The sequence below is a fragment of the Schistocerca piceifrons genome, chromosome 7 (assembly GCF_021461385.2).
Source record: "Schistocerca piceifrons isolate TAMUIC-IGC-003096 chromosome 7, iqSchPice1.1, whole genome shotgun sequence".
NCBI classification, from domain to species: Eukaryota; Metazoa; Arthropoda; class Insecta; order Orthoptera; family Acrididae; genus Schistocerca; species Schistocerca piceifrons.
The window spans coordinates 464,799,875-464,827,734 of NC_060144.1; the positions used below are offsets into that span (position 1 = coordinate 464,799,875).

Below are 27,860 nucleotides of genomic sequence, written 5' to 3' on the forward strand. Positions count from 1 at the left end.
CAACTGCTGCAATGTTAAAAAGGCGTATTTCGTTTTATCTAGCAGATAGTGACAAAATAGATGTAATCAAATCGAGAAACCACGTCGGTCTTGGGTACTAATCGAATTAACAGTTTTGTCACTTTCAGACAGCGAAATTTTGATTTTTCATGTAGCAAAACCTTTGACGTACTTTGATGAGGTAATAGATTCTTTCGCAGAAAGGAAAGTACGCCGTGTAAAGCTGTAGCAAGAGTAGAAGTAGAGAGTAAAGAATGCTGGGAATTATGGACTGAAGAAATGTGTACTGTCTTGCTTGCCACTGGTCTTTACTGGTTTTACGTTTCCTATACTTAATTTTGTACGACAAAAGAGAACGTTATTAGCCAATGGGCAATAAAGAGTGCAAATTTTCTGAAGAGTTCTTCTCTCCTGGTCACAAATAATCTCACCCAGCATTAATAGTGAGTTTTTTTAAGGGGGGGGGGGGGGAAGGTCAAACAGGCCGACAGGGAGCAGGAGAGACACAACAGGACATTTTAATTTCCACTGTGCTAAATATAGGTTTGATGGCTTTCGTTGCAAAATATACACGTTTCAATTCCACTGAGCGAAATACAGTGACGTGCCATAGAAGAATGCTGCGTCAAGAGGCGTGCCAAAGACCGAATAACAGGTCTCACGTTTCCTCGAACATATATTTTTATACATGAAACTCTTCAGAAAGATGTGCACTACAAAATGAACTGTTTTTGACGTCCTATGTCAAACGCTCGAAGGGGTAGGGTGCCACTATTAAGTTTTGCCCCTGTTCGGAAATACACTACATTCGGGGTTTTATGAAGGACGTTCACAGGTCCAGTGGCTGTTTGCACAAAAAGAGGCAGTCTAACAATCTATCATTACAATACTTTAAAATGAATGAGAATGACAGAAGAGAGAGACGAGAATTCTCAGTTCGCATAAGTGATGGGTACCGATTATTTACTACGAAACGACCATTATAGTGCAATGCAGAAAGAACTGAGACTTTTAGATGACAGACGGGATTCATTGTTCTGTACATCATTGAAGCACTTTGTGCTAAATTTGCAGTTATGGAGCATGTGAAGAAGTTGGTGGAACAAATAGTAAAAGTTTTGATGTCGCACCTACATTGCATTTTCATTTGCAACAGTTGTCAATGGAAATGAACGAAGAGTGTGGAGACTTCGTATACTATTGCAAAGTGCGTTGGTTAAGTGAAGGGGCACGTCTGAAATCATTTTTCGATTTAAATATTGCTGTTGTTGAATTTATGACGGAAAAAGGAATGCAGGAAAGAAAATTAGAATATCAAGAACGGATGCAGACCTCGCATTTTAAGTGGACTTGACTGCACACTGCTCACAGTAAGACTTCCTTCTGATATGATGTGGATCCATTTAAAAAGAAAATTGCTGTTTTAGAAGGGACATATTCCCACAAAGACAATTCAGTTCCCTAAACTCACTGGCGTTGAGGAATGCGCGAGGTCTGAATTATTCAGTGTGCCCTTGCAAGAATTGCAACGTTAGTTTTATAAAGGTTTTGTAGACGCTGTCAATCTTACATCTGTTTTCGAGACCGTTTGCTGTTTCAGTTGAAATCATTCCTGTGCGTGTGCAGATATAACTGACTGACCAGCAAGATAATTCCAGTATTATTACAAACCTTTTTACATTAAAACTGTCCAGGACGTCTACATTAGTTTTCTCGGGTAGATTTTCTGTCTCCATAACGAGGTTGCAAAAGTGCTACAGTATTCCGATGGAAATGTTTCTGTGAAAGACCTGTTTTCGTTTATGAAACTAAATAAGTCACGATTACGTGGCAACATGAGTGAGAAACTCCTTGAAATTGTTTGCATATGCCATTTGGCGACATTTTGTACTATTTAAAAATTATAATATGTCTTCAGCGTGCCAAAAATAATTAATTAATTAATAGTGGATACATACTGCACTGCCGTTAAAATGTGGCGCGTTCGCTGTTTTCCCCTCTTGCCCCTCCTCAAGCTCAGACAGCGCAGCGTGGCGTTGGGGAAATGTGAAGAAAAGCTAACAAGGGAACCTCCCCATCGCACCCCCCTCAGATTTAGTTATAAGTTGGCACAGTGGATAGGCCTTGAAAAACTGAACACAGATCAATCGAGAAAACAGGAAGAAGTTGTGTGGAACTACGAAAAAAATAAGCAAAATATACAAACTGAGTAGTCCATGCTCAAGATAGGCAACATTAAGGAGAATACTAGCTCAGTAGCGCCGTGGTCCTGTGGTTAGCGTGAGCAGCTATGGCACGAGAGATGCTTGGTTCAAGTCTTCCCTTGAGTGGAAATTTTGATTTTTTATTTTCAGACAATTACCAAAGTTCAGGCACACACACATAATCAACTTCACTCTCCAAAATTCCAGGACATGTTCAGATTTGCTTGGATATATGCAGGATTTGACGGTCTACACACGGAAAAATTTGAAAACGTTAAAAATATATGTTTTGACAGAGCACAGGGAAAACTGTGCGACTGTGAAACTGTTGCATTCATTTGTTGCAGTTTATGTGACAAACTCTTATGTTTTCATCACTTTTTTGGGAGTGATTATCACATCCACAAGAAAACCTAAATTGGGCAAGGTACAAGAATCTTTTTACCCATTCGCCAAGTGTACAAGTTAGGTGGGTCGACAACATATTCCTGTCATGTGACGCACATGCCGTCACCAGTGTCGTATAGAATATATCAGACGTGTTTTCCTGTGGAGGAATCGGTTGACCTATGACCTTGCGATCAAATGTTTTCGGTTCCCATTGGAGAGGCACGTCCTTTCGTCTACTAATCGCGAGGTTTTGCGGTGCGGTCGCGAAACACAGACACTAAACTTATTACAGTGAACAGAGACGTCAATGAACGAACGGACAGATCATAACTGCGAAAATAAAGAAATTAAACTTTTCGCTCGAGGGAGGACTTGAACCAAGGACCTCTCGTTCCATAGCTGCTCACGCTAACCACGGGACCACGGCGCTCCTGATCTCACATTCTTCTTAAACTTGCCTATCTTGCACATAGACTACTCAGTTTGAATATTTTGCTTTTTTATTCATAGTTCCACACAACTTCTTCCTGTTTTCTTGATTGATCTGTATTCAGTTTTTCAAGGCCTATCCACTGTGCCAACTTATAACTAAATCTGAGGGGGGTGCGATGGGCAGGTTCCCTTGTAAGAGCTTTGGCACTCGCTCCCAGATATGGCCCGTGAGTCGAAATCTTGGCCACTGCTGGCGCAAATGGGAGGTGAGCAGATGGAAAAGGAAGAGGGGAATGTTGAGACAGAAAGAGAGGGTAGGAGACGTATATGGTCAGGGGGTGGGTGGAGGAAAGTATGGTCAAGGTGAAGGGTTGGAGGAGATATACAGACAGAATGGGGAGATGCAGACAGGTAGAGGTCGGTGGATGAGGTGGTCAGACACAGAGAAGAAGAGGTGGACATAGAATGGGGAAGGAGTAGGTGTGTTCAATACACACTGAAGCGCCAGAGAAACTGGTATAGGCATGCGTATTTAAATACGGAGATATATAAAGAGGCACAATACGGCCTTGCGGTCGGCTACAAGTGACTGTCGCACTTGTTAGATCGGGTATTGCTTCTACAATGGCAAATTAGCAAGATTTAAGTGAGTTTGGACGTTGTGTTATAGTCAGCGCTTGAGCGATAGGAGACAGCAGCTCCGACCTAGCAATGATGTGGGGATTTTCCCGTACGGCCATTTCGCGAGTTTACCGTGAATATCAGGAATCCGGTAAATCAACACATCTCCGACATAAATGCACCGGGAAAAAGATCCTGCAAGAACAGGACCAACAGCGACTGAAGGGAATCGTTCAACGTGACAGAAGTGCAATCCTTCCGCAAACTGCTGCAGATTTCAATACTGTGCCACCAACAAGTGTCAGCGTGCGAACCATTCAACGAAACATCATCGATACGGGCTTTCGGAGCCGAAGCCCCACTCGTGTACCCTTGATGACTGACAGCACGACACAAAGCTCTACGCCTCGCCTGTGCCTGTCAAAAGGACTGTTGATGACTGGAGATATGTTGCCTGATCGGACGAGTCTCGTTTCAAATTACATCGAGTGGATGGTCGTGTACGGGTATGGTAACAACCTCATGAATCAATGGGGCCTGAATACCAGCAGAGGACTGTTGAAGCTGGTGGACGCTCTGTAATTGTGTGGGGCGTTGGAGTGATATGGGCCCCTGATATGTCGAGATACGACTCTGACAGGCGACACGTAGGTAAGCATCCTGCCTGATCACCTGCATCCATTCGTGTCCATTGTGCATTCCGACGGACTTGGGCAATTCCAGCAGGACAGTGAGACAACCCACACGTTCAGAACTACTACAGAGTGGTTCCAGAAACACTCTTCTGAGATTAAACACTTCTGATGGCGACTAAACTCCCTAAAGATGAACATTATTGATCATATCTGGGAAGTGTTGCAACGTGCTGTTCGGAAGAGATCTCCACCGTGTCGTAGTCTTACGAATTTATAGACAGCCCTGCAGGATTCATGGTGTCATTTCCCTCCAGCTCTACTTCAGACGTTAGTCGAGTCCATGCCACGTCGCGTTGAGGTATTTCTGCGTGCTCGCTGGCGCGCTACATGATATTAGGCATGTGTTTCAGTTTCTTTGGCTCTTCAGTGTATAGATCAAACACATACACGCACAAAGCAATTGGGAAAAGGCTAGTGATAAATAAAGATAACAGAAATGGTGCAACGAACAGTTTCAGCAGGCATCCCACTTTGTGTGATTTTATTTTCATACGAGTTATATGTTCCCATTACCGTGTACTGTTAAGTGTGGAAGGCTACAAAGGAACACCCCTGCACCATTCACAAAGGCAGAAAAATGGCATGCAGGACACCATTGAGTTTCAAGAAGCAAGGCTCTTGTGGCTGCCGGGGCGCCCAACGGCAGCCGGTTAGCAATTTCAGTGCTGTCACGCACCGGTCAGGTCCAATTTAGGCCGGGCGCCTGGCGGCCTGCGGTAATGGCTGTCCGCACTCTCAGGAGGCACTATGGCCCTGCGAGCACAATACTGCTAGCCCAGCAAGCCCAGCGACTCACTGCTGTGGGTTCAGTCGGCGCTCTGTAAGAATGCTTGCAGTACCGTCATCCGCTTCTTCAGTGCTTCATTCTTCACTCCATTAGTATATAGCTCCAATGGGCTGTGACAGAGCAGCTCTACTGCAATGCGCAGGTTTCAACATATAGGAGTCCTCTTCTCAGTGTATGCGCACAAGTCTTTATCACTTCTTTTCGGTCGATAATAACAACAGTCCACTTGTTGTTGAAACTATTTGTGCGTTTCGGGCATAAATCGTCATCAGAATACCTAATAAAATACCTTAGAGCATCGTGTCAATTCATATCTGTTGTAATATAGTTTACAGATGAACCGAGTTGAGCACGAATGTTACGACGTTTATCACTTGGGAAAGTGAGTGGTTTCTGTTTCGTGGAGGTCAGGCCGCGAGCCATTCCACATGGGGAATACGTCAGGCAAGCAGCTGAAAAGTATCCTGCACTAAAAGCAGCATTCAGTTTTGCAGAACTTCTTGCCATTTTCGAGTTTTCATGCGGGCTACTCTCCAAAAATTAGATGAATAATTTGAAAACTGTTATATGTAAAAATACAAACAAATTTAATAAAATGACATGATTTTCGCACTGCCCCCCCCCCCCCCCCCGCGCTCCTCACCGTAGATCCACCCTTTACATCTGGAGATGCTCGCGTCTTCTGAGTCAAAGTACACTGATCTGCAAAACTTAAGCACTATATAAATAAGGTAGAGTAACATACTAACTTTTTCATCAGTCTTCTGACTGGTTTGATGCGGCCCGCCACGAATTCCTCTCCTGTGCCAACCTCTTCATCTCAGAGTAACAGTTGTAATCTACGTCCTCTATAATTTGGTGGATGTATTCCAGTCTCTGTCTTCCTCTACGGTTTTCGCCCTCTACAGCTCCTTCTAGTATCATGGAATTCATGCCCTCATATCTTAACCGATGTCCTATCATACTGTCCCTTCTCCTTATCAGTGTTTTCCATATATTCCATTCCTCTCCGATTCTGCTCAGAACCTCCTCATTTCTTACCTTATCAGTCCACTTAATTTTCAACATTCGTCTTTAGTACCACATCTCAAATGCTTAGATTCCCTTCTGTTCCGGTTTTCCTGCAATCCATATTTCACTACCATACAATGACGTACTCCAGACGTACATTCCCAGAAATTTCTCCCTCAAATTAAGGCCTATATTTGATACTAGCAGACTTCTCTTGGTCAGGAGTGCCCTTTTTTCCCTTGCCAGTATGCTTTTGATGGCCTCCTTGCTCCGTCCGTTATTCGTTATTTTACTGCCTAGGTAGGAGAATTCCTTAACTTCATGTACTTCGTGAAATCCTGATATTAACTACTCGGTGGAACTGGAAGAAAGTGCGGGAGAATGTTGCGAGAGATCTCGCATTCGTGCACAGAAAGTTGGACGCCGCATGGCGTGAGATCAGCGTGACTGTAGCACCAAATGGGGCTGGCCCCTTGAAGAAACGACAAAAGTCAACCTGTGTCAGTCAGCGAGCAGTTACGGGGCAGTGTCGTGGTCTTGTTCAGTACAACAGGGCCGAGAGACAACATTAGGATGACTTCATGCAGTGAAGAATCACAGAGAAACTGGAACACAGACGACGTGTGCAGAGCGAAGCCCAGGATTTTGGTATTGCTCGCAGCATTGTTTTCTTAGGTTGTGGAGCGTTCCAAACCACGTGCATTGCTGCCCGAAGGAGAGGAGGTGGTCGACCTGGACCAACTACAACAGCAGACGAACGATACATCGTGCAACAGGTAAGACGGAACCCAAGTCAGATGGCGGGTGGCATTGCAACCACATCTGACACGATTGCAAATGGTTGAAATGGCTCTGAGCACTATGGGACTTAACATCTGAGGTCATCAGTCCCCTAGACTTAGAACTACTTAAACCTAACTAACGTAAGGAGATCACACACATCCATGCCCGAGGCAGGATTCGAACCTACGACCGTAGCAGCAGTGCGGTTCCGGACTGAAACGCCTAGAACCGCTCGGCCACAGCGGCCGGCACAGGATTGCAAGACACTCACTCTCCCCCTCCACAGTGATACGGCAACTACACAGGGTTGGTCTCTTTGCCCGACGACCAGTGCGCTGTATTCAGTTGACATCTGAAAATTGGAGGCACCGTTTGCGACGGTGCACAAAAGCGAAGGGACTTGACCAGAGGGGAGTAATATCGCGTACTCGTCTCGAATGAGAGCAGGGTCAGACTGAGCAGTGATTCGGGACGTACCTTAGTATGGTGAGAGGTGCAAATACGTAATGCACTCAGAAACACTGTCGAGTGTGATCGTTTTGGTGACCCAGACGTTATGCTGTGGGGTGGCATTATGTTGCATAGGCGTGCTGGTCTCCAAATCTTTAAACATTCACGGTTTACTCACTAACCAACGCTACTGTGACACTGTACTCTTTCCCCATTTGCGTCTTTTGAGCACTGCATTAGCCCCCAACTCCATTTTTATGGATGCCACTGCGCGACCGCATCGAACAGCGCTGGTGGAAGAGCTCCTGGAACGAGAAAATATTCGGCGAATAATGCACTGGCCTGCCTCCCCCCCCCCCCCCTCCCGACTTAAATCGCCATTGAACACGAGTAGGGTGCGTTGGGAGACGAATTGCAGCACGTTCACATGCACCAGTGACCATCCAACAGCTGTCAACCGCGAAACCGCGATGGTGGAGGAATGGAACATATGACCGCAAAAACTCCGTACCAACGTTGTGACCAGCATGGGAGCACGTTGCACATCATGCACTGCCGTCCGTGGTGATCGCACATCCCATTCAGAACCATTTCCCCCTTTTTGTAGTGTCCAGGGGACCATCGTAAATCGCGATGATTTCAGTATGACTGTTGATGTCTTCTTTGTTTTACAAACACCAATGGAGTTTCACAAAACACTGCATGAGTCCAAAGACCCACAACACTCACCACAAATTGTGGGGAAGGCTAAACAAAGACTGCGCTTTGTTGGCAGAACACTTAGAAGATGCAACAGACCCACTAAAGAGACAGCCTACGTTACACCTGTCCGTTCTCTGCTGGAATATTGCTGCGCGGTGTGGGATCCTTACCAGGTAGGACTGACGGAGGACATCGAAAAAGTGCAAAGAAGCGCAGCTCGTGTCGTGTTTTCGCGCAATAGGGATGAGATATGCGAGTTGGGGTGGCAGTTACTGAAACAAAGGCGGTTTTGAAACTTCCTGGCAGTTTAAAACTGTGTGCCGGACCGAGACTCGAACTCGGGACCTCTGCCTTGCGTGGGAAAGAGCTTTACCAACTGAGCTACCCAAGCACGACTCACGCCCCGTCCTCACAGCTTTAATTCCGCCTGTACCTCGTCTCCTACTTTCCAAACTTCGCAGAAGCTCTCCTGCGAACCTTGCAGAACTAGCTCTCCTGGAAGAAAGGATATTGCGGAGACATGGCTTAGCCACAGCCTGGGGGTTGTTTCTAGAGCTTGGGTAGCTCAGTTGGTAGAGCACTTGCCCGCGCAAGGCAAAGGTCCCGAGTTTTGAGTCTCGGTTCGGCACACAGTTTTAATCTGCCAGGAAGTTTCATATCAGCGAACACTCCGCTGCAGAGCGAAAATTCCATTCTAAAGGCGGTTTTATTTGCGGCGATATCTATTTACGAAATTTCAATCACCAACTTTCTCTTCCGAATGCGAAAAAATATTTTGTTGACACCCACCTATGTAGGGAGAAATGATCATCATAATAAAATAAGAGAAATCAGAGCTCGAACGGAAAGACTTAGGTGTTCCTTTTGCCCACGCGCCATTCGAGAGTGGAATGGTAGAGAAGTAGTATGAAAATGGTTCGATGAACTCTCTGCCAGGAACTTAAGTGTGAATTGCAGAGTAACCATGTAGATGTAGATGTAGATGAAACATGCACACCAACAACAATACCATAACACGACAAGATCACAGCACAGAAACTTATCTCCATATCTTCGACCACTCACGGTCAACACAGTGGTCAACGTTATTGTAACACTGTACTCTTGGTACATACTCACATACAGAAACGAACTGACACGCAGAATTGGGAATATCCTCAAGAAACAAGGAAATAAATAGCATACTAAAGCAATTGTTCAATACAGAACTGTCTAGATAAGGAAGATGACACTGACATACAGCAAAAATATGGCATTTACCAACCCCAGTGTAACAGTTGTGATGCTCTATAGTTAGGCCAGACCGTAGAACATTCGAAATAGGCTATAAAGGACATTAAAGAACAGGGGAATGTGGCACCAGCCTTTGCCTTTCTAAATTTACATAGCATTTCAACAAGAAGACCATCACACTACCACATCAGTAAAGACATAAAAATAGTCAGGTTCAGTAACGAAAAATATCTCCTGACACCACAACAGAACTTCCAAATCCAAAAGGCAATAATAGAATAGAAACATTTAATAAATTGCCAAATAAACATTAGCAACCAAATGTTATTTAAACTGATAAAGCATGTAGTAAACAAAGAGCAGCACCCCTTAGACACAACAAAAATTGTATCTCATCAACAAGGCACTACATCCACCCTAGATTACCCCCCACTGTACCACAGTAAAGCAGTAATTTATATAAACGGAAGTTATGACATACTAGCTCTCCTAACACACACACACACACACACACACACAAACACACTTGTAGTCTTCAGTCCAGAGACTGGTTTGATGCGGCTCTCCATGTTACTCTATCCTGTGCAAGCTTCTTCATCTCCAAGGAACTACTGCAACCTACATCCTTCTGAATCTGCTTGGTGTATTCATCACTTGGTCTCCCTCTACGATTTTTACCCTCCACGCTTCCCTTCAATTCTAAATTGGTGATCAAAAAAATGGTTCAAATGGCTCTGAGCACTATGGGACTCAACTGCTGAGGTCATTAGTCCCCTAGAACTTAGAACTAGTTAAACCTAACTAACCTAAGGACATCACAAACATCCATGCCCGAGGCAGGATTCGAACCTGCGACCGTAACGGTCTTGCGGTTCCAGACTGCAGCGCCTTTAACCGCACGGCCACTTCGGCCGGCAAATTGGTGATCCCTTGAAGCCTCAGAACGTGTCCTACTAACCGATCCCTTCTTCTAGTCAAGTTGTGCCACAAATTCCTCTTCTCCCCAATTCTGTTCACTACCTCCTCATTAGTTACGTGATCTACCCATCTGATCTTCAGCATTCTTCTGTAGTACCACATTTCGAAAGGTTATCTCCTTATAAAAAAAAAGAGATATGCACAGGGTGTTCTGGAAATTTTGCGACAAACCTTAAGCGGTTGTAGAAAGCGTCTTGAGGAACAAAGCGAGGACAGGTATGTCATCCAACGACACCACAGAGCTTCGAAGTTACAGGGGCTGGAGCCTGCCCTTAGAATAGACCAGCCCTTTCGCACCAAAACTGACTTTGTCGCTGACGGACCGTAGGCGAAACACCTCACAATGTTGTTTGTTATTCGATGATCGCGACTGATTGCCATGATCGCCAGTGGAGAAGATCGAGCTAACTGCCGTGTAGAATGGCCTTGTCTCCTGCGAAAGCGTTGGTGGATGACGCTTCTGGACTTGGGTTTCTATCACAGTCTATTTTTCTGCTGTATTACTGATAACACTGGAGATGTTAGAGAGTTCCAGGCCAAAAAATAAATTGAAGATGTAAACCATGTCCTAAACAGTGATCCATCCAGGCAACAAAACATCATGTACATAAAAGACGAGGCCCTTCTACACAGCAGCTAGCTATTCATCCCAGCGCATATTTCTTTCAGTTAGCTGCCCCACTATACTGTAGAAGTTCTTTTTGTGTAGGGTCCCATTTCATCGAGCTTTGTTACTGGGCACTGACATCATGCATAAGTTACTTTCGCCCTTGAGTTCTGCACAGCAGTGCAGCAGTAAATAACACGCCGTTACTGGCGGTTTCTCGGTACATTTTCTCTTTCCGTTACTGGATTTCATTATTAGTTAGCAGCGTAACATCGTAGTCTGTACGAGACACTTCCGGACGGCAGGAAAAAGAGTGCGATGACGTCGCTCAGGCGGAGGTAGCGAGCGCGCGTCTGCACTGTCAGCGTCCGGAACAAAGCGACGTCGCCTCTGCGGGTTACGAGTGCTTCCTGCGGCAGCCACTTTCGCTTGCCCGATCTTCGACGCACCCCCCTCCCCCTCCCCACCTCCCTCCAGTGATCGGCTGAAAGTGGCGGTCCCAGCCGCGCCGTTTCTCTCATTATCCGCAGCCCCGCGCTCCAGAAAAACTCAACCGCGGAGGTTCCGGGTTACACCAGAAAAAGACGAGACGGCCGCCCACAGCTGCATCATGTTACGCGCCTCGTTCTCCACACTGGGAGAGCATACGTGGACTGTGGGGCGCTGAGGGTCTGCAGCTGTTCTCACACTACATAGTCAGCTGCGACACAGGCCAGTCTTACCCGAAACAGTTATTTAACTGCTCGCATTTCTCTTACATTTTGCTTCACTCACCAACTGACAACTAAAGTGCGTCCCGTGAAGATTCTGCAGTGGCTGACTGGAAAAGCTACACTTAATATCTGTTTGACACCACTTACCGTGACATACGCTAACTTTTATTTAGACATTTGTAGCACCAGGGTGTTTGCTAAACATCCGTCTGATATCACAAGACTATATCTTTCACACGAAGAAGATAGAAATTTGGTATAAATTTTAACTTACGCATAAGGCTAGTAAGTTTTTATTTTGCAAAGGATCATCCGATTTCACAGGGATATAAATGTTCTACGTGCATGCCTACATTACTTGGGGTAATTCTTGTTATTACACTTACAACAAGATTTGGCATTCCCCTTTCACAGATGTTCAATGTGCCTTCCGCCAGATGCTAGACAAACATCCAGACGGCAGACAGCCTCGTCCCATACTTTCGCAATCTTGAAACTTCCTGGCACATTAAAACTGTGTGCCAGGCCGAGACTCGAACTAGGGACCTTTGCCTTTCGCGGGCAAGCGCTCTACCATCTGAGCTACCCAAGCACGACAGCTTTACTTCTGCCAGTTTCTCATTCTGGAAACATCCCCCAGGCTGTGACTAAGCCATGTCTCCGCAATATCCTTTCTTTCAGGAGTGCTCGTTCTGCAAGGTTCGCAGGAGAGCTTCTGTAAAGTTTGGAAGGTAGGAGAGGAGGTACTGGCAGAAGTAAAGCTGTGAGGACGGGGCGACTCATGCTTGGATAGCTCAGATGGTAGAGCACTTGCCCGCGAAAGGCAAAGGTCCCGAGTTCGAGTGTCGGCCTGGCATACAGTTTTAATCTGCCAGGAAGTTTCATACCAGCGCACACTCCACTGCAGAGTAAAAATCTCATTATGGTTTCTCAATCTTGTATCCATTCACTGCTTTCGTTGAGCGATGGCATATTGCACCCAAACTTGATGAAAGAGAAATACCGAGGACAGCCACAGGAGGACACTGGAATATTCCAACGGCAAGGAGTGAAAATTTACGCCGGACCGGGACCTGAAACCGGATTTCCCGTTTCACGCGAGAGCTTGCCTTAAGCGCTTCGGCTATCCAAGCGCGCTTCTCTTCAAATTGAAATTTACAACTTGTTGCATGTTGCTTCTGTAACCGGATTTCCCGTTTCACGCGAGAGCTTGCCTTAAGCGCTTCGGCTATCCAAGCGCGCTTCTCTTCAAATTGAAATTTACAACTTGTTGCACGTTGCTTCTGTATGCCCCCCCCCCCCCCCCCCACCCTCTCCCGCACAAGAGATCAGAACTTGGGCGCGGCCACACTGTGGATGTCGCGAAATGCCGTTAAGGCTTAGATCCTACTATTATATGTACAGTTTATCAAAATTTAAGTGAGTTTGCACTTGGTGATATAGTCGGCGCACGAGCGATGGGACCCAGCATCTCTGAGGTAGCGATGTAGTGGGAATTTTCCCGTACGACCATTTGACGAGTGCACCGTGAGTATCATAAATCCGGTGAAACATTATATCTCCGATATCGCTGCGGCCGGGAAAAGACCCTGAAAGAACGGTACCAACGACGACCGAAGAGAATCGTTCAACGTGACATAAGTGCAACCCTTCCGCAAACTGTTGCAGATTTCAGTACCGGGCCATCTACAAGTGTTAGCGTACGAACCATTCAACGAAACATCGACGATATGTGGTTTGGGAGCCGAAGGCCATCTCGTGTACCCTTGATGACTGCAAGACACGAAGCCTTACGCCTCGCCTGGTCCCGTCAACACTGAATTGGACTGTTGATGACTAGAAACATATTGTCTAGTCAAACGAGCCTAGTTTCAAATTGTGTCAAACGGATGGACGTCTAAGGGTGTGGAAACAACCTCATGAATCCATTGGTCTTGGATGTCAGCAGGAGACTGTTCAAGCTGGTGGAGGCTCTGTATCGGTGTGGGGCACGTGCAGTGGAAGTGATACGAGACCCCTGATGCATCTAGAAACGACTCTGACATGTGACACGTACGTAAGCATCCTGTCTGACACCTGCATTCATTCATCTCCATTGTGCATTCGACGTATTTCGGAAACTGTAGCAGGACAATGCGACACCCCACACGTCCAAAACTGCTACGGACTGGCTTCAGGAATACTCTTCTGAGTTTAAACACTTCCTCTGGCCACCAAACTCCCCAGACGTGAACATTATTGAACATATCTGGGATGCCCTGGAAAGTACTGTTCGGAAGAGATCTCCACCCCCTCGTACCTCACGAATTTAGTGACAGCCCTTAGGGATTCACGGTGTCACTTCCCTCCAGCACTACTTCAGACATTAGTCGAGTCCGTGCCACGTCGTGTTCCGGCACTTCTGCATACTCGCGGGGGCCCTATATGGTATTGTGCAGGTGTACGAGTTTCTTTGGCTCTTCGGTGTATGTCTGACATGTTCGAAAGAACAGACACCGCACATTTAACAGTAATCACCTAAAGCTGTTGGATGAGGAGGCACAGAGATAGACAATTTCACACACCCCTACAAAAAAAAATATCAGTTGGTGCGAGCTGAGACGAGCCAGTAGTTCACTGCGAGATCCTTACGCCCGCTACGGCTGATCCATCATCGGGGTAGCTCATCCATTTTACTAAACGGCTAACCCGGTGCACAGGCCTGTCTCGAGGCTGCGTAACTGACAATGTGCAAATTATCCAGACTATATTCATACGGTATTCGATAATAAAAGCTCTTGGCGTTATCCAAAAAACATTGCACACAATTCAAAACCTCTACGAAACTATTTCTCGCTGACAATCCGCAAAAATGATGAATCGGAAAAGAGTTTGCCGCTTACTACATTTTAGCTGTTGATGCAGTAAAATTCGGTATCAGTTATGACGTTTTAATTTATTTCTTTGCCACCAACTCTATTCGCAACACACTTTTCGGACAGTATCTACACACATGGGTCAATCAGATTAATGTGATTACCGCCTATGTTCGCCGTCGACATGCAGTAACCACTCACTATGGCAGGTGGAAGGTATACAAAACGTTTCGAGGAAACGCAGAAAACCGTGCAGTCGTAGTAGTAAGACGGAAACGGAGTGATTTATCTGACTTTCAAAAAGCTTGAGCACTGGTTTTCGGGCCAAGGGTACAAGCATTTCCGAAATGGCTAAGTTTGTAAACTGCTCGCTTTCCGTCGTATTTAAAGTACTGTATACCGTGAATGTCAATATGGCGAAATCCAAAATCAGTGCTGAGGCAAGTGTGGTGCAGCACGGAGTGTAGATGGCAGGGTGAACAACGGCAGCGGAGACGTGTACGGGCAAGTGTTGAGCAGCTGATCGCCCAAATGAACCAACGAACTACCAACAGCGTCTCCCCAACGACCGTTCCCGCGTATGCGCCTCTGCTGCAGGCATCTGGTTCATACACTTATGCTGACTGCTGCTCACGGCGACGAAGGCTGGAATTTGCACTCCAGTGACGCGTCTGGACGTCCACTGAGTGCCGACAGGTGGCCTTTTTCAGACGAATCACGTTTTAGACTCCATTGAACAGATGACTGTTCGTTTGTACGGCGTGAAAAGTCTGGAAAGAAACATTCTGCAACAGCCATCGGAGCGTTATGGTCTTGGGATTGTTTTCACCGGCCGCGGTGGCCGTGCGGTTCTAGGCGCTCAGTCCGGAACAGCGCGACTGCTACGGTCGCAGGTTCGAATCCTGCCTCGGGCATGGATGTGTGTGATGTCCTTAGGTTAGTTAGGTTTAAGTAGTTCTAAGTTCTAGGGGACTGATGACCTCAGATGTTAAGTCCCATACTGCTCAGAGCCATTTCAACCATTTGATTGTTTTCGTGGCATTTCCTGGATGATCTTGTCATTCTGGAAGGTACAATGCATCAACACAAGTACCGCATCTATTCTGTGGGCCATGTCCAATCCCACACGCAGTTTGGTTTTTCCTTGGCACGATGGAATCTACTGCGAAGGCAGTTCTACGTGACATGCAAAAAATGGTTCAAATGGCTCTGAGCACTATGGGACTTAACATCTAAGGTCATCAGTCCCCTAGAACATAGAACTACTTAAACCTAACTAACCTACGGACATCACACACATCCATGCCCGAGGCAAGATTCGAACCTGCGACCGTAGCGGTCGCGCGGTTCCAGACTGAAGCGCCTAGGACCGCTCGGCCACACCGGCCGGCTACGTGACATGCAGTTCGCAGTATACGTACGTGGTTTGAACCGCACCAGGATGAATTTACCTTACACCCGTGGCCACCACACTCGTATTAAATCACAGCCGCAAATTTGTGGGGCCACTTCGGTTAGGCTATTGGCGCCTTGCATAGTCAACCGAGAAACTTAACGCAGCTTGCTGCGAAAAATGGTTACTCATGGGTTTACAGGTGTCACATTAATGCGACTGAATAATGATCACCACTGAATGCACCAGCAAAATTGTATCATTGTACAGTCCATAGTTCAGGAGATATGACGTCATAAACAACGTGATTTGTGAAAAATTACGAGGGTTATTCGGAAAGTAGGGAACGATAGGTCGCGCAATGCAAACCACAGTGAAAATCTGATGAAGTTTTGCACAGGTGTGTTGGGCAGTGTCTCTAGTACGTCCATCGATCGCGTTAGATCGTTCTTTTTAGTTCTGAGCACACAGGGAGCACGTCAAGGTACCTAGATGAATAGTGTCTCCCGCTAAACACGAGGGCTTGGTGAGAAATTTCGCCTGAAGCTATGCAGCCAACATTACATAACTGTCGTGCGTTTTCTTCTTCAAGACAATTCTCAGTCGCATTCTGCGGGGGCAGTGAAGATGCTCCTGCACCGTTTCAAAATGGAAATGTTTCATTACCCACAATATAGCCCGTAATTGTCTCCCTCTGAATTTCACCTCTGCTCACATGAACCGCTGGCTATGAGGACAACATTTTGGCACAGACAACGAGCTGTAGGCCAGCGTAGAGAATTGGCGGAAAGCACTGGCGGCTGCCTTCTGCAACCTGGGTATTGGAAAGTTGGTACAACGCTACGACAGACGTCTAAGTCGGTCCGGCGACTATGGAGAGAAGTAGCTGAAAGTTGTAGCTAACTGTTGCAAATAAAACAGATTTGATTTTCACTGTGGTTTCCATTTCGGCACCTATCGTTCCTTTCTTTCCGAATAGCCCTCGTAGTTTTTGCTGAAAATGGAGTGCGAATTACCCAGACTGTATTCATCTGGTGTTTGATAATTACTTAGAGACTTCCAACAAACTTTCAATATAACTTCAAACACTGTTTTAACTTTTTCTCGTTTACAGCTTAACGTCAAATACTTACTCATTTGTAAAGTAATCAGATGTCTGAAGCTGTTTTATAGATGTGAGTCTTATTCTTTAAAGAGTCAGAGTTGTTGTTAAGACATGTTCTACACGCAAATGCCATGTTGATGTTCAGTCTTGTTGAAAAAAAAGCCTTCGATATATTCTTGCAATTATGGAAAAAAGCCATATCTTCAACGTATCCACATAGGTAATTACTGTAGGCGAGCTAGCTCCGCCAGAGAGACCCTTTACAGGGAACCAGAAGAACCGGAAACTTACAACTGGATCCAAGGTAAACTTTTAGTTTCGTTGCATAAGTTAAAATTCACCTCAAGTCTCTACTTTCGTCCAAGTAAAAGATGCAGTCTTGTTAAATAGGATGAATATTTTCCGAACACATTGTACAGTATATAGGGTGTACAAAAAATAACATGCATGCTTGTTGTAGTTTCTCTGTTCGGCTTACTCACCTCAAAATATACACAATGTATCTTCGTATAAAACAGAATTATGATAAAAGCCTTTAAAGTGACTTGCCTCATATGTTGTCGCTCAAGTGGTCTACGGTCCATATACCTAACTAATCGCTGTCACGTATAAAGTGCTTCGCATACTTCCCGCCGACAAGCCGAAGCCCACACTCATTCATGCTTCGTCCATTCACTGGTTGCCCATTAGGCACTGTGTTGTGCCAGACGCCTCCGCAGCAATGCATCCTGAGTTCGACGCCACAATGGCCCGTAAATCTCGCCTTAATAACTCGCCAGACATGATTTATTTCTGTACCGCGGCCGTGTTCCTGTCAAATAACTGTCGGCTGAGGTCAGAAACGAACGCGAGGAAGGAATGTCGGTTGCCCGTTGCATTCACCGCACTCCTAAAAGAACTGAGATTTACTGTTACGCTTCCGCTGTGTAGGAACCGTGAAAAGGCACTTCATGTGCTGCTGCGACGTTTGGCGTGTCATGATGAAGCAGTATAAGTCAACCTGCAAAACATACCACTGGATGCGATACTCGGTCTCCAGTTTTTAAAATTGGCGTCTGGAAAGCTTACTCCTCGGTACAACTGTCCAACCTCGCGAGCCTAATCATGCATGATACTATAATAAAGTTTCGAATGACAAAATAATAAATTAAACATGGATATAGTTACATCCAAGAAAGAATTAAGGCACAGTGCCAAATCAACACACTTTAGTAGACGTTAGATAAAAGACACCTGCAAGTAATCAAACGATTTGTCAAACTTCACTTGTTGGTTAAATTATTTGGCAGTGTACGGCTTTGTATGATGTGTTTGTCAAACGTAGACTGTATTTCACGCGTTTGACGGACAGTTTCACAGAAAGGTGGACTTCTTTTATGTTGATGTCTAGTGAGAAAAGGTTTTTAGAATCACCCTACCAACAATTTACCCTACTGTGTTGTGAATTTCTACAATTTTGGAAATACCGATCGAAGATAAAAATCAAACGAGCACTGACAGTTATCAAAATGGTAGAGTTGTCGCAGATTTCCCAGTCATATGTAGGGTGTCCCAGAAATCTTGCGAAAGACGTCGAGGGGCAGTACAGGGTGAGTAGAGGAACCCATGTCTGGAAACGACACCACAGAGCATCGAAATCATAGGCACCAGCGCCTGTCACTAGGCAACCCCTTTGGCGGCAAAAGTGACTTCGCACATTAACAGACCGTAGGCGGAACGTCTCGCAATGTTGTTTGTTTTTCAGTGAACACGACCGATTTCCACGATCGGCAGTGGAGAAAATGGAGCTATCTGCTTCATAGCCAGGCCTTGTCTCCTACGAGTGCAGTGCTCTGTTGCCTTGGTGGATGACCGTTTCAGACACAGGCTTCCATCTGCAAATTATTTTTCTCCTGTATACCGAAAAATACAGGAGATTTTAGAGGGTCCATATATGTTTCCAGGCTGTGATACGTAAAAGAATATACAGAGGGGTCCAAAAAAATGTATCCACTATTTAAAAGTCCATAGCTTGCAAACTAATTGACGGAGTTGTCTCATTTTTGGTGAAAGTGTAGCTTAAAGTCCAACTTAAAGATATCACTGTAGGTATTCGACATGGTTACCATTAACATCTACACACAAACGATGCCGCCGAACTGCAGCACGAACTACTGACTGCACGTGTTCAGTTGGATATTTGCACATGAATGTACGATGGATTCTCGAAGTTCATCCAATGTGCGTGGCTTTTGTCGATAAACGACGACCTTTAGTGTTCCCCACAGGTAAAAATCCAGAGGATTTAGGTCTGGGTAACGTGGTGGAGATACTCCACAGCACCTCTACGGCCTATCCATCTTCCTGGTAGATTTTTGTCGAGATACGCCCTAACACGATTTTGGTAGTGGGCTGGGGCACCATCTTGTTGAAAGTAAACTCTTCCGTCTCCATACAAGTCTCGGATGGCAGGTAAAATGGATGTCTGAAGCTTCTGAAGGTACACCTCACCGGTAACTGTGCCGTCAAAGAAGAATGGCCCAATCAAGCCCCCTAAGACAACCCACACCACACATTTACTCCTGGCAAATTCACGGCTTTGTCTACATGGATTTTCGGATTTTCGGCGGCCCAGTAGATGCAATTGTGGCTATTTACCGTACCATTGAGTTTGAACTGTGCCTCATCAGACCACACAATCATCTCTGCAAACTCCTCGTCATTGCGCACCATGTTAAGTAAACCACTCGCAGTACTCCATTCTACGATCTGGGTCGACCTCGTTCATTGCGTTGTAGCACTTCCACTTTGCTCTCTTCAAAATTCGTCGAACACTTGAGCGACTCACTCCAGTTTAACGGGCGCACTGTCTCACAGACTTCTCTGGTGAGCGAGCGAATTGTTGTAACACGCGACGGGCATTACCTTGACTTGTTACTGTTACAGGTCATCCAGATCGTTGTTTGTGTACATCTCTAACACAGCCTTCGGGTTCAAATTTTTCTCGAATGTGACGTATCGTTAAACGTGTCGGTGGCTCTGTCTGATACTCATTCCGCCATTGCCGTTGAACCTCATTAATGTTTTCCTACTTAAAATACCACTTCAGAACTAACTTCCTTTCATCGAATGTAAGCCTTGCGCCAGCCATGTTTACTCGAGTAACTAGGTGCAACTAAGAACAAAATACTGACTCTCTAGCGACTATCATTTGACAAAACAGATCAACGCAATACAACGCTTGTCTGGCGATTGCTGGAACTTCAAACTATTACACTACCAAAGATGAGACAACTCCATCAATTAGTTTGCCAGTTATGGACTTCTAAACAGTGGATATATTTTTTTTGGACCCCTCTGTATTTTCGCATAATTATGTCTTCTTTTCCAATGTAAGTGTGAAATAACGCGAATAAGTCATTAAAAGTGTTATTGCCCATTGGGAGATAGTTAATGTAATCATCAGGTTCTAAGTGCAATTTTTCCTTTGGCAGATTTTCATTTTCATTTACCTCTCAACTAGTAGCTCAGTCCGGCTTCACACGGGCTGCATTATCAACGGCCAGACGATTAGTGTAGCACAGCGTTGTTTTATCTGCCGGCCAGTGGGTAGAGTTATGAATAAATTTCAGAGAACAACGTTATGTAACTGAATATCATCACTGTCACATAACTCACACGTTGTAAGCAGCGCTCAGCAGGAAAGTTGCCTGACGGCGTGACTTTTATGTGTTGCACATTAAATTGGCGTTTGGAGTGACGTCATGGCAACGATCGTAGCTCATCGTGATGAAGTTATATGAATACAACCAATGTAAATATTGTATGCGAATCATGGACGTGTGTGTGTCTGTGAGTGACTCAGTACGTAGCGGAGACTGGCTGAGGTGGCACAAATAAAAGACACGCATGATGTTAACGTTTAGCTCGTGTCACAGCACTCCTCTTGGAAAAGCTTAGTACGCACTGGGAAGAATTGTTGAGACTTTTTGTCGTGAACTCTTTATTGCAGACTTCTTCGCAATGCTGCTCGGAGAATCGTAGCCAAATGTAAGTTTCATTCAAAGGGGGCAGAAAGCTAAAACTTGAATCTTTTGCTGCTCGGATGAAAGTACGTACTATACGTAAACAAAGCAAAGTTGCTGCAGCACTATTTTGGATTCGCCTGTTCTGAAACGATTGCAGGGAAGATTACCTAGCAGGTGGCTATCTTTTCGTTACTAGACTTTTCATTACGATACTTCAAAGTTACTCACTGCCCATTGGTTGGAGAATATGAAGGATGAGGGAAGCAGAAACTGAAAGTCTGAAAATCCGTCCTATTTCGAAATACGTATTTCTGTATCATTGAGAGGTGAAAAGGTGAATGCCAGGTTAAAAGGCAGAGTGAAAGTAGGTGACCCAGCCAGGATTGGACCTCACAACCTTTCGGTTACCAGCCGTGAGCTCTACCGCTAGACGACCGCACCAGATGTTAAGTTGCATCCCACTTGCTGTATACTCGCAATACTGCTGCTCTCTTGAGTTTTGGCAGATCTTCCCTAGGTGGCATTGGCATCGTTTTCACAATTTAACTTTAATTCATCGTACTTCAGACAGTATGAGTTAGTGCACCTATCAGTCAAAACCGGATCAAAATTCCAGAGCTCCTGACATTAGCCTGGATATAAAGAAAGATGCGAGAAAGTGACTTCAGTTTGCGTATATAGAGAAGAGGTTTCAACCAATCCATAGACCAGCATCTTACTTTCTTTTTCTTCTTTACTCACAGCGCTGAAGCCAGAGCAAGAAATGCTTTGCCTGCCTTGGTAGCCATCTCCACTCCTGTCAAATACTTCTAGATATGATACGATAAATAGTTTGGACAAGAAGAAAATAGAAGCTTTCGAAATGTGGTGCTACAGAAGAATGCTGAAGATTAGATGGGTAGATCACATAACTAATGAGGAAGTATTGAATAGGATTGGGGAGAAGAGAAGTTTGTGGCACAACTTGACCAGAAGAAGGGATCGGTTGGTAGGACATGTTCTGAGGCATCAAGGGATCACCAATTTAGTATTGGAGGGCAGCGTGGAGGGTAAAAATCGTAGAGGGAGACCAAGAGATGAATACACTAAGCAGATTCAGAAGGATGTAGGTTGCAGTAGGTACTGGGAGATGAAAAAGCTTGCACAGGATAGAGTAGCATGGAGAGCTGCATCAAACCAGTCTCAGGACTGAAGACCACAACAACAACAACATGATATGCACGGCTTGACAGCTACTTTAAGAATGAGATGAAATTTGACAAATTTTGTTTTTATAACCGTGCACTTGTTTGACAAGCACTTGGAAAGGAAACAGCGAAACAGCGCATTTCACAGACTCATTTTATCGTTTGCAGAGACCTTAAAGGTAACGTTGTCATCGGCCCAGTGGTTGGTTTGAACGTCATAGTTGCTTTACTAGGCATGGTTCTATTGGAAATGGCAATCTGTTGCTTTCAAAAAATGGTTCAAATGGCTCTAAGCACTATGGGACTTAACAGCTGAGGTCATCAGTCCCCTAAACTTAGAACTACTTAAACCTAACTAAGCCAAGGACATCACACACATCCATGCCTGAGGCAGGATTCAAACCTGCGACCGTAGTAGCCGCGTGGTTCCGGACTGAAGCGCCTAGAACCGCTCGCCCACTGCGGCCGGCTCCGTTGCGTTCTTCTATCCTTGACTTACCCAGCCAGCTATAGTGGAATCTACAGTTCACAGTGGGCTCCAGACCTCGGTGCAACTCAGCATTTCCACATCAAGAAACAATGCGAGACGTGATGCAAATGATAACAGAGATAAAAGTTTCAGGACTGCCAGACATCGAAACCTTGACGTCTGGATCCTTAGTTGGGCACTTAACCACTGAAACATCCAGCTGTACTAAGTTAAATGATCGTAAAAAATTTATTTCATGCCTCACGGGTTACTTAATGTTCCTGACTTTTGTAACGATCAACGTTTTGAAGTGACTGGTTAACGTGCAACGAAGTTGATGCACATGTTAAAGTTAACATCCACGATTGAAGTACTATTTTTTTCCCAGAGTGGTTAGAGAAAATGGTTCATATCCACGTTAAAATAGCGCTTTTAAAACATTGCAGTGTAAACTGACTACTTTAGATTCGGTACATATTGCCTTTATTTCAGATTATATTTAGGTGATGGTGCTTTACAAATTAAGGTATTGTGAGCATGTTTGAGCCGATGGCCATAAAGAGTGATTGTTTTTCGGTACGGAAATGCCGGTTTATCACCACAGAAGTTACGGTTCAGCAAATGTCGAAGTTGTGGTGAGCAACGCTGCCATTCAAGATTTCTAGATCACAGATAGAATTTATGCAAAAAAGTCTTACAAAACGATCATTTAAAAAGATATTCAACTTAGACGGGGCAATAAGTAGCAGAAAGTAGCATATTAAAAAGTGCGTTACACCAGTTTAATCTGTGAAGTACGTTACACCAGTTTAATCTCTTTACTTTCGTTACACTGGTATCACAATCCAGCTTTATTCATGAGCCATTTGTTTTACTGCACGTGTACTTTATCAACAGATCGACAGAGGCGATGTCGCGTTCGTAATTCGACAGCTTAAGAGAATAATTCGACTAAATCACATTTATACGGTTAGTCACATTAAAACTCTCACATTTCAGAAGAACAAGCTATCATCTTCAGACACATAAAAACACAAGAACTTGGGTATTCTGGTAATTATTTCCGTATCTACAGCTTTCAGAGTTATCCACTTACTGGAATTCACTAATACAAAATGCAAGAGGACCAGTAACGTCCGAAGACTGTTTTCATTTGAATAGTATCGGCACTTTTTATATTTTCTTTTCGCTGTATTTATGTTTATGTCTGACCGGAGCAATAAACGACAGGAAGTTACAACTTCTCTTCAGCAAAATGTATTGTCACTTCGAATTATGATGTAAACATTTCTTCAACTTCCTTGAGGATGCGACTGTTCTGTCACGGCCATCCCACAATTTTTATTCTCAGAGCAAACCCATGCTAGGCGACATACGGTGATGAACTATCAGATCAATCAAGAACTAAAATTTTTTCGATTTCAGTTTTCTGGATACAAACACACAGTCTAAAAAGTCATATTATCATGACGAAACATGTATCAAAGTCATTCTTAAAGAAAAATGTTGAGCTAATTCTGGCCAAGTTGGCTGCTTATTATTATGCACAACAAAATCCTGTAATAATTAATATGAAATTGTTAAAACGTAAGTCACAGCTTGAGTTCTATTTCATTTGTAAGAACTTCAAACAACTTATGGAATTGTTAAGTGTAATAAAATTAAAGCTGAGAATTTTATGTGTGTTTTTTAATGTCTCATTACGTGCTGGAAGATGTAATCGTGTCGGATAGAATGATTTAATCACAAAATAGGGATTTTAGATTCTGAATTGCAGCGATCTTGCAACATGTATAGCAAATTACTTGATGATAAGAACGTAACGTCTTGAGAAGGCATCAGAATCGAAAGTGTACAATTAGTGTGTTTACAGTAGACGCTGATACTCTCCAACCCCACATGTCTAACGTCTCGGCAACTGTCAAGCACTTTCTCCGCAGTGAATGACGCGCAGCAAGGCCACATCTTGCGTAACACACACGATAACATCTTGTAACATATGTAACATACGGTCGACTTTCTGTATCTCTCGTGGGAGTGCACGTCATTCCCTGGCCTACGTTCAAGAACATTTACTACATGCCGATGACAGTCTCACTTCGTTAGCATTAAAGTAAAGCGCAGTGTTCTGAGAATTCACGTAAAAGGTGGACTAGTTAACTGCTTTAGCGCAAGCACCTCTTTAGAGGATTCTGAGTCTTTTTCTGTGTTTACGTCGCAGAATTGCATTCCAGCTCATGGATAAAGTACTGGCCAATTGTAGCTCGTCTTCGAAGCAATCTGCTTGCAAAGATTTTCTGCGGTCTTTTCTGGAATATTGCTAGTGTATTGAAATAGCAGTATCGAATATGCTTGGAGGAAGAGAAAGTACAGATAAACATCAGTTTGTTCAGAGTATTATTGAAATGCTTAATAGCTGTGTTCAGCATACTCATGAAAATAGAGCTTCAATGCGTCCTGCACGATTGTTTATAGAAAATTACAAAACCAGTTTTCATTGAATTATTTTTACATTAATACGCACAGCAGTCACGCACTAATTTCGTTTCTTTCCGCATAAATAATGAAACAGTTATAATAAAAAATAGTTTTGAATTTAGTTGATAAATATGCAATTGCAGGACTGCATAACCTATACCGTCTGTATCTGCAGTCAGATTCGTAATCAAGGAAACAGACGGATAGATACAGTGTATTCTGTTTTATCTGTGACGAAGATTGCGTTTGTTATGTTGTTATAAGGCGCACTCTCTGACACACATTCGCTAACTTCTGTAGCATATTCCTAAAGGATGTCGAACAGGCAGTTTTAATAGACCACTTTCGTTCTATTGACGCGGGGGTCGACTTTTCAATTGTAATCCAAGACCTCACATTTATGGTTCCGCAAAATCATTCCATAGAGTTCCACAGCAGGTTCGGGATGATAAGACAAATGCCGGCTTCTCAATCGTTCAGTTATTTACGATCTATGGTTTCCAGAAGGACTTCCACTAGTTTGTGGTATTATGGCGTACTATATCAGGAAAAAAGTGTGCCGATAGAAAAAGTAGCAATTATTGAAACGCATAGGATAAGCTGCATAAGATACTGCTACAACTTCGAATCATCCACGACTGAATAGGTGTCTTGTTTGAGATCCGAGGACGTGGAAGGAAAGTAAGTAGTTGAAAACATTTGCTTGTTTGGGACTTTAAACTAGGAAATGAAGCTTTAGTAAGCAATATCCCAGATCACGTAATAAACGTGTTCTAGGATAATAGGTAGAGCAAAAGAAAACGCTTTATGCAGCAGTTAAAACGAAAGACACTATAACGTTATTGTATAATGACGTAGGCTGTTTGTTGTCATTCACCAGTAATTTACCACAAACAGCTCAATTTTGTAGAGAGTCACTTACGGTCAGTAATTCAACGGAAAAGGAAGAGCAATAGAAAAACTCAGTTTCGTTAGTCCGCTTACAGAAAAATCTTTCTATTGGTTTTATTCCGAAGACAACGAACCCCAGCATTTTACAGAAATAGACACACACAAGAATTCTGCATTTGCAGTTTGATTTTTTACAACTTGTAGAATAATTGGAACCATGTAGCAACCTACACATCCTCTTCGTAAATCAACAAATTACATACTTATTTGGACCTAACATACGACCCCTCTTGCTTCATCGTATGTTTTTTTTCTTATTCCTTTATTTTTTGAAGTTGCTGTTGTTATGGCCCATAGCTGCAACGTCTGTCTTCTTTCGTCCGCGAATATACATGCCAAAAATTTTGGCTATATAAAACAGCAGTTAATATAGAGAATAATCTTAATGCTATACTTTTTCATGAAGTTTGTAAACAAGTTCACAGCTCAATAGTAACATTCTTCTGCACTGATAGAAGGTGTATAATAGCGCATCGCTTATTGAGGAGAATTAGTTGCTGCTTCATCAGAAATGCTGTCCGGGGTACTGAAAGTTTATGAGCGAACGAACCCACAAAAAGTAAATACAGCATGCTGTAGTGTTTTATGCAATACATTGGCATTTACAGCCCCGTTACCCAGCCGCTGTAAGGTGAAATGTCAGACGGTGAAAACTGTGTAAAATGTCACAACCTAACTTTGATTTACGGAACACCATTACGACATTTTGTTGCGCAAAAAGCTCTACGTGGAGCATAAACATCCGACGCGTTTAGCTATGCAGTGGTTGGATCTGGAGCCTTGTATACCGGAGACCGCCACTAAAAATCTTTACCGTACTTGCGAGGCACTATTGAAGCCACACACTACTCTGCGTTGTTCCTTTTCCGTTTCCCAGTGTGGTACTACTAGGGAGCAGTAGGCTGTTTTCCGTCGCCCTGAAAGCCGTTAGCCGAGAAGCACGTCATGGCCACGGCACATCGAGAACACGTCAGTCACGCTACAGGTAGCTCTGCGCTCGCATCCTTCCAATTAAAGGCGAGACGACCGAGAGCTCTTTTCCTCTAAGTAATCAGACAGGTAATGCTTTAACTGCACTCACCGATAGCCGATGCTCGCTCCCAGCCGCAGGTGTGCTTCGTAGCCTGCGCTGCCGGATTACGCTCGACGGAAGTGGAGAAAAACAAAAACAAAGGGACAGAGAGATATGTATATATACAGCTTCCAGTCACTGGGCGCGAAGAAATGCGGGACAGACACTGAACAGCACTGGATCACTACACTCGGCGCCGGCTTGGGAACAACCGCCACCCAACAAGTGGTAAAAAAATTCGAACGGCGACGCGGCACAGACCGGGAGGCTGATAACGCGAACTAAACCTGCGACGTCACACCACCGCACGGCCGACGGACGGTCGCGGAATGTGGAGCCGCAGGACTCGCGGCTGCTGGCAGGGAAAGTTCAGACCCTCCCCTTCCCCCATCCCCACCACCCACTTATCCTTACTCCCCACCCAAGGATCAGCGGCGCGTACCCCACCACAGCAGCTGCCGATGACCTGTCCCACGCAGTTGCCGCGTATGCCGACAGATGGCAGGCCTCCAGCTACGTTACCATGGAAACATAACAGCGCCAGACTGCAGTTAATTCAGCACTATTAAATCTGTGTATAGGGCAAAGTGTGAACTGCTATGTATGAACTAGTTACGATCCAGCAGTACTCCTACCGCAGTGTTCATTGAATACAGCCTTACATGACCACTAAAACAGGGGTGTTACTAACATCAGCTTTTCTTAATACTACCCGACCACGATATTATTGCACTTTG

At 44.5% G+C, this 27,860-nt stretch overlaps 1 long non-coding RNA gene across 1 annotated transcript in view; it reads right to left on the reverse strand.

The window, feature by feature from the left end:
* LOC124805268 overlaps nucleotides 1-27,437 on the reverse strand; it is a 713,999-nt gene extending 686,562 nt beyond the window's left edge. Inside the window, exon 1 of the long non-coding RNA XR_007017425.1 lies at nucleotides 27,133-27,437. This is a non-coding gene — a long non-coding RNA (uncharacterized LOC124805268). The remainder of the gene's footprint in view (nucleotides 1-27,132) is intronic.
* Between the last annotated feature and the right edge of the window lie 423 nt (nucleotides 27,438-27,860).